The sequence below is a fragment of the Cebus imitator genome, unplaced genomic scaffold (genome assembly GCF_001604975.1).
Source record: "Cebus imitator isolate Cc_AM_T3 unplaced genomic scaffold, Cebus_imitator-1.0 Scaffold575, whole genome shotgun sequence".
Classification (NCBI taxonomy): Eukaryota; Metazoa; Chordata; class Mammalia; order Primates; family Cebidae; genus Cebus; species Cebus imitator.
The window spans coordinates 129866-138262 of NW_016107890.1; the positions used below are offsets into that span (position 1 = coordinate 129866).

The window sequence follows — 8397 nt, forward strand, 5'->3', positions numbered from 1 at the left end:
CAGGCTTTCACTTTTTGTCTGTACAATCACTTTAAAAAATATATTTGTGCAGAGGAGAGAAGCAAAACTATCTTTTATTAATTTTTATTCATCGAGTAAGTAAAGGGAAGAAAAGAAGAAGAGGGAGAAGGAAGGGAAGGGAAGGACAAAGGAAAGGAAGGAAGGAAGGAAGGAAGGAAGGAAGGAAGGAAGGAAAGAGGGAAATGAAGAAAGAAGGAAAGAAAGAAAGAAAAAGAAGGAAGGAAGGAGGGAAGGAAGGAAGGAAGGAAGGAAGGAAGGAAGGAAGGAAGGAAGGAAGGAAGGAAGGAAGGAAGGAGAAAGGAAAGAAAGGAAGAAAAAGAAAGGAAGAAAGAAAAAGAAAGAAAGGAAGAAAGAAAAGAAAGAAAGAAGAAAGGAAGGAAGGAAGAAAGGAGGGAGGGAAGAAAGGAAGGAAGGATGGATAAGGGATATCATAGATTAACTTTGAAGACATTATTATGCTAAGTGAAATATGTCAGTCACAGAAAGACAAATCCTGCATGATCCATTTCTATAAGTTATCTAAAATAGTCACATTCATAGAATCAAAGAGTGAAATGGTATCTTCCAGGGCAAGGGAAAGAAGGAAATGGGAAATTATTAATCAACAGGCATAAATTTTCAGTTAATAAAGCCAAACAAACTCTACAGATCTGCTGCACAACATTCTTCCTTTAGTCAACAATAATGTACTCAATAAAAATGTGTTAAAAGGGTAGAACCATCATTACATATTCTTAACACAACAAATTAAAATAAAAGACAATGGTAAAGAGAAAATCTTGAAAGGAGCTGGAGGAAAATAACACATCATGTACAAGGGGACTTCAATAAGATTAATAATTGACAACACCAGAAACAACAAAATAAAGAGGGCAATGAGATTACATATTCAAAGGGCTTAAAGAAAAAATTGTCAACCAAGAATCCAGCAAAGCTATCTTTCCAAAGTGAAGGTGAAATAAAGGTATTTACATATTTTTTAAAAGTTGATATAATTTGTTGCCAATAAACCTGACTTAGGAGACATACTCAAGGAAATTCTTCAGGCTAGATTATGATATGCAATAATCTTGCTTGTTAAGTGTAAATTTTATTTCATACATAAAATGTTTTACTGAATTTGAGTTATAGATATCTTCAAAATTATGTCTTCAAAATTTATGCTTATTCTTTTTAAACAGTATTGTGTTTTAATACTAAAGCATAATTCAAGAAAGTCAAACAGTGGGACAATTTCAAATGTCTACATTAAACCTTTTATAGATGGTTCACTTTTATTAAATTCACATTTCAGTTGCTGAACAACAATTTACATTAAACGTTACACTGGAATGTAACATAAGGATGAAAGTTCAAACTTTCAGGTAGATGACGGAGTGTTGAAAATATGCCTATCTACTTCAGGTGTCAAATACACTAGGTCTCTGTTGCTAATATGGAATCCACATTTTGAAATTTTTTAAACGTATATATGTGGTTTATTAAAAACCTATGAGCCATAAGATTCTACTCACAGGCTCTAGTTCACTGCCAGGATTCTTCTTCCAGGTTTCAGAGAACTGCATTACATCTCTTCCTATCACGAGAAGTGCAATCTGCACTGAATGTCACATCTTGCTTCCAAACCTTTGTTATTAATCAGAGTAAGTTTTCAGGCTTTCAACGTGCACTGCTCAAAGTAAAGCATTTTAAGGATTAATTACTTTTCAATTCTTATCTGCAGAAAAATGTACATGTATTCAATATATACTATGGAAATTTGTCTGCCTGCTTTACCTGTTTACCAGGGCAAAATAATTTCTTGCTTTCTTTCCTCTAAGCACTCTGTTTTCCTCTCCTTCTGGCATCTTTTTTCTTTTTCATGGGCATTGGCAATAGATAAACCCTATTAAACACTCTTTAGTGGAAAATAACACTTCCTGATATAGTCGGATCTGAAAGTAAATTTTTCTGTTGATCTTAGCCAGAACATTTTCCATGTAATGTCAGTAAAAGCTCTGAGTAGCCACATTTATGGAATTCTATTGCTTTTACAGTTTATTCATTGCCATTTCACTTTATTCATATTCATGTCATTTATTTACTTTATTCATGAAAGGATACAGAATCAATATACTTTCCTACATTAACTAAATAGTTAATAATAAAATTCAAAACTTGTTTTAACAGGTAAAGCATAGCCTTGAACTAGCTCATCAAAATGCTAATCAAAATAGGAAAAAAAAATAGGACACATGGTTTATTCAGACACAAAAGGGGGAAAGCAAAAACTAACTTGGAAAGCAAGAAGGGGTGAAGAGCAAAATTATTTAAGTTATGGGGAATAAAGCTAGAAAGTCATTTTGCTCAGAGAACCAACAATCAGAACACATAATTAGTCAATGATTTCCTACAGTCTAAACCCAAAATAGAAAGACATGAGCTTGCCAGGACAGCTATTTTGACCAAAAGCCTGAGAAAATAGACCAAGAAGACATAGACATAAATGTCTTCCACCTCCAAAAATCAGAAAGAAATAAAGGCAAAAAGTATCAGATCTCCAAGTATCAATGTCTGCTGACCAGAAAAAAAGAAAATACATTAAAGAAAATTTGTAGATGTAACTTGCTAATACTTTAAGCAGGCACCAAGTGAAATGTGTAATAAGAGATTGAACTTGTGATTTACCACCACCTCCATTCAGCGGTGGAATCTGTTTAGCCTATAGGAATGATAACCAACGTTTTGTACTAGAATAGCTGAAAAAGGAAACAAATTACAAGGAGGAAAAAAAAAAAGAAAGAAACTATGAACCAAGGCACAATCTTCAATGAATAGGGCTTCTCACTTTTCCTTTTGGATATTAGCTACAATTCATGAACTAGCAGGCCAGGATCAGGATAGGAAACTTGACAGAAAAAGCCTTCTGTTTTAGCTTCTTCTAATGGTTGGTTAAGAGCAAAACAGGGAGAGAAGCATTAATATGTTATCATCCACAAGTTCCTTCTATTTTAGGTGTCAATATAGACCCTAAAGTTTGAGTCGTCTGCTTTATCATATCCCATAGAACATGCAGCTCAAAATAATTGAAAAGAGACCCATGGGAAAACTCCAATGATAGAAACAAACTAAGCACATTGGTCATTTTCCTGAAACAGCTGTACTAGACAGACACAATCAACACATCAAATGTGTAGTCCAGTGTTTAAGGAATATATTTTGCCTCTAAACTTGAAAATCCTGCGTTATGGGGAAGGATTACATTTTATGATGCATTTTCTCTTCGATCACTTAATCTCATTTCAGATGACGTCCTCTGGACTCCGTGGTACTGATAAGCGCATGCTGGAAGGGAAAACAGGGTACCGCTTCCTGCAGTTCGGGGCCATGAGGAATTCGGAATTGTAGAGAACATCGGAGAAGATGAAACCGGTGCGAAATAAAGGAGATAATTAGGCAATATATGGTGCCAAGTGCCAAATCCTTTCCTAACTCACTCCCTTCTTCCCCAAAGGCACCACAAAGATGGCAGAACTTGTCATGTGTTGACAGAAACATTAAAATGTGTTTATACACCAGATACAAGAAATAGGCAGCCTAAGATTCATAATCTTCCAATTTTGTGTTTGACTAAAAGGACTCAAAGCAAAAGAGTAATTCTCCATTTCTAAAGAAATTACCTCAAGTCTACCTAATCAAGTTAAATTAAGAATTGCAAATATATTCAGTATATTGAAATATCCTCAGATTTAAAATATATATGATTAAGAGATTTTTTTTCTACACACATATACACACACATGATAATCCTTTAAATTGGAGTAACCATCAACAATGATAAAGTTTCCTCCAGAATTTGTATTTTCTTCTTCCACATTGGATATATCAATGTTTCAAACACTTTATGATATTACCTATTATTCTACCAAGAAACATACATCATAGATATCTTATGCCCTTTTATGTGTGTGGAAATATAACCTTTGTTAAAGTAATGATCATATTCAATTGATTTAGCTACTTAATGGCAGTTAGGATTAAAACACAAGTGTCTTGTCTCAAATTCTGGACTCTTGTTGTGATAATATAATATCTCATAATGAGTATTAATTCTAGTGTTAACTCGGGTATTAATTCATTTTTTCAAGAAATATTAAGCATATACTAAGCGCAAACTCTTCTAGGCTCCTGGGATAGAACACTGAGCAAAACAGACAAGACTTACGTCACAAATATTAATGTCATTCAGATTCAGCTTCATATTACCTTTGAATCTCAGTATTATTACAGATATAAATCTTAAATTCTTTCAGAGAACTTTGAAGGTTTCTTTTCATTAAAATGATTTTTTTTCCATTCCAAAGTGAAATGATAATTGACTTCAAAAATAACCGTAACTTTCATTACAACAAATTGATAACACAAACTATTTTCTATCAATAAACTTTGTGTAAATTGCACTCCAGGTCTTCATTTGAGCTGGTAATTAGAAGCTTGGAGATAAAGTCTTAATGTTCCCTCTTCCAGAGAGCAGGGAATGCCTCTCTTTCTTGTATCCCAAGGGCAACTTCTGCTTGAAGGAAAAGTTAGTTCCAGTTTCTTTGATTTCCTTTCATGCACAGGTATTGATCCACAGTTAAAATCCTTTATTTCTTTTCTTGTCACTCTGTGTCCCTGTGGAACACTGTTCTCTCTCCAACTGCATTATCATTAGACAGAACTAGCAGATTTACCTGCAGAGGAAGTAAGACTTACCATCTTTATGGCACATATTATCCCCCTTAATATATGCAGAAACACATATTAAGCACAGTTACTTAATATACTGTTGTGCATGAAATCACAGTGGGGAAAATCCATGCTCGGCTCCTATAGATAAGGCCTGTATCATAAGCCATGCGGTACTTACAAGCTTCGGTTAAACCCCACAGGAGTAAGAATGTACCTTTGCATTGTTTTCAGTGATCCCGTCTATTCAATGTCAAATTTGGAGCCATGCAAACAAAGAGCTCTTTCCATCACAGATAAAAGCAAAAGGACATTTTTTTCTTTCTAGCAACACACGTGCATCAGCTTTGTATGCCTGAGAGAAGTTTATCCTCTGAATTTATAGGCCACTTCCAGTTCTACCTGTATAGTCTTGGACTTTAAGGAATTGGCTGAGCCATTTTCTTGGGCTAAAAGCCTCTGGTGTTTCTAGGCTCATCGGGGTTGACATCAATGAGATGTTTGCCCAGGCAAGAGTATTAGGAGTCACTGATTATTATTTTTTTTAACTAAGGTTTATTAGATATGATACAGAGAACAAAACCCATGAAAGCCAGCTAAGCATGATTACAGATACTTAAAGTATTTTTGACTCAAAAAACTGGAAATAAATTATCTGAACATAGACAATCTCCTATCCTTTTTTTAAAAAACGTTAATAACAGCTGCATAATAGTCCTTGTGTGAATATACAATGGTAATGTAAACAATCTCTTATGTTTGGGCAGTTAGGGAGCTTCCAGCTCTTGACTATCACAAATACTGTAATGAATAGCCAATGTACTCGAATCACTGGAGATACACCTTCACAGTAAATCCTTTTTAGTGGCATTATCAGTGCAAAGGGTATATGTATTTTTTTAGATGTTGCCAGAAAGTCATTATAAGTATTATGATGACTAGCAATGATCTGGAAGAAAATGTCTGTAGGCCTGGTGTGGTGGCTCATGCCTATCATTCCAGCACTTTGCGAGGCTCAGGCTAGTGGATCCTGAGGTCAGGAGATTGAGACCATCCTGGCCAACACGGTGAAACCCCGTCTCCACCATGTGGTATGTGATCACACCATGTACTTTCCAGATGCCAGCAGCTCCTGAGGTATGAAGGGTGACCTTTCTCTTCCCACAGGTACCAGTGCACAGAGTCGTCGGATGTGGTGAGGACATAGAGAGGATCCACCCAGAAGTTGTTGATGGCTGTCTGGTGGTCCTGAAATCATTGCAGCAGGAAGCCAGTGATGCTGAAGAGGAGCAAGTATGCCCCCACAAGTAAAGACAATCAAATCTAAATCACTGGCTCTACCAAGATAGGGCACTCCAGATAAGGAAACTTGAGATCTCATATGCTTGAATGACTGTTTGGCCTCCAGTATTCCTGGTTGTGAGATCAAAGGTGATAAATTCTGTCTTTCTTCCATGGCAATTATGGGACATCAGTGTTATCCTGTTTTTCTTCTTTGGGTTCCAGTAGGTGGTGGTGCAGAATTTATGTGGGAGAAAGGTAGACAGAGGAGCACTGCCTTCTGATAGTCTCAGTAAGTCCTCCGAGAGTAATACCTGTGGAAAGGTACGACTGTATGTCCCACATGCAAATACGCATTTCTTGTCAGGAGAGCATTGTAGAAGTACATGCTTCTAGATGTACTTCTATATGTAGAAGTACATACAATAGCATATTGAAATGTGGTAACTTTAGAAAGCTTCCTTACCCCAGGCAGTGTATATATGTAGATGTCACCTGCAGCATTGCCATCCATCAGGAATGGGCCATCCTTTGTGAGACAGGCTTCCATACAATAACAGTCTCTGGCATGGGGAGAGCGGCCAGAGGATCCCTGTCCTGACAGTTTCACACTGATCGTTTTGCTTCTATCCGCAGTGATGACGAGATGCATCTGAGGGAGGGTTACCAAATTTGAGAACTGAAACTTCTGGACTGGGCTTGACCAGATCATGGTGACCTCTTGCACATCCCAGACACAAAGCTCTTTCTTTGGAGAAACACTACAAATGATTGATTTCTCCTGTTCATCCTTTGTAAGGCTATTTCCTGTGAGATAAGCCAGACCTACTTCAAATGCACTGTTCATAGTTATTTTGTAGATAAAGCTATCTGGCTGTACCAATGACAACCAAAGTTCCTTCCTTCTTTGGTGCAGGAAAAATTGCTTCCATGTGTGTGCACCCAGGTGTTGATCAGTGATGTTGCTACAGTCCCATCTCTGCAAAGAGTATGCCCCCAGGTAATTGCTGTCTGCAACCCTGTTCTAATCCTTGTTCACCTGGGAAACCTGCAGCAAGCTGAATATGTCCAGGAAAGAGAAGATTCACTTCAAAACTAAGTCGAGCAATCGAATCTCCATTTCCCATGCCTGAACCCACATCCACTCTCCTTTCAGTGACTGATTATTTTAACCCTAAAAACTTTTAAAAGCCTGTCCAGGAGGTGGTGGTGGAAATGACAGGTATTAGAGTTGACTTTGCCTTTGAGGCCATCAGATTCACAGATACCATGGTCTGCAGACTTGGGGGACAGTGAACAAAACTGCCTGTTAATATGCGGGTATGCATTAAATAAACTTCATGAATACATTAAATTACTATAATTTTAAAACTAGCATGATTGAACACATCTTATACACCTTGCACTGTGTTCAGCTATTTACACCTACTATCCCATTTATTCCTATTTCATCCTCACAAATTAAGTACTAACATTATCCTCTGTTTTTTCTTTATTTATTTTTATTTCCTTAGATTTTTGCAGGGTAGGTGGAATTTGCTTACATGAATAAGTTCTTTAGTGGTGATTTGTGAGATCCTGATGCACCCATCACTCGAACAGGATACACCACACCCAGTTTGTAGTCTCTTATCCCTCAGCCCATTCCCACCCTTTCCCCCTGAGTCCCTAAGGGCCATTCTGTCATTCTTATACCTTTGCATCCTCATAATTTAGCTTCCACTTATGAGTAAGAACATACAATGTTTGGTTTTCCTTTCCTGAGTTACTTCACTTAGAATAACAGTCTCCAATCCCAAGGAAGTTTCTGTGAATGCCATTAATTCATTCCTTTTTATGACTGTGTCATATTCCATCATATATGATGGAATACTATATATGTATCTTTCTCACATACACTCACATACATATGGACCACACTTTCTTTATCCACTCATTGATTGATGGGCATTTGGGCTGGTTCTACATTTTTGCAAGTGTGAATTGTGCTGCTATGAACATGAATGCTCAAGAATCTTTTTTGTACAATGACTTCTTTTCCTCTGGATATATCCCCAGCAGTGATATTGTTGAATCAAATAGTTGTTCTGCTTTTAGTTCTTTAAGGAATCTTCACACTGTTTTTCATAGTGGTTGTACCAGTTTACATTTCCACCAGCAACATAGAAGTGTTCCCTTTTCAGGGATATTGGTCTGTAATTTTCTTTTCTTATTATGGCCATTCTTGCGGGAGTAAGGTGGTATGGCATTGTGGTTTTGATTTGCATTTCTCTGATAATTAGTGATATTGAGCATTTTATTCATGTTTGTTGGCCATTTATATATCTTCTTTTGAGAATTGTCTATTCATGTCCTTAGCCCACTTTTTGATAGGATTGTTTGTTTTCT

At 36.7% G+C, this 8397-nt stretch overlaps 1 pseudogene; it reads right to left on the reverse strand.

Annotated features, from left to right (window-relative positions):
* Nucleotides 1-3265: 3265 nt before the first annotated feature.
* On the reverse strand, nucleotides 3266-7129 carry LOC108294336 (annotated as a pseudogene).
* Nucleotides 7130-8397: the final 1268 nt, after the last annotated feature.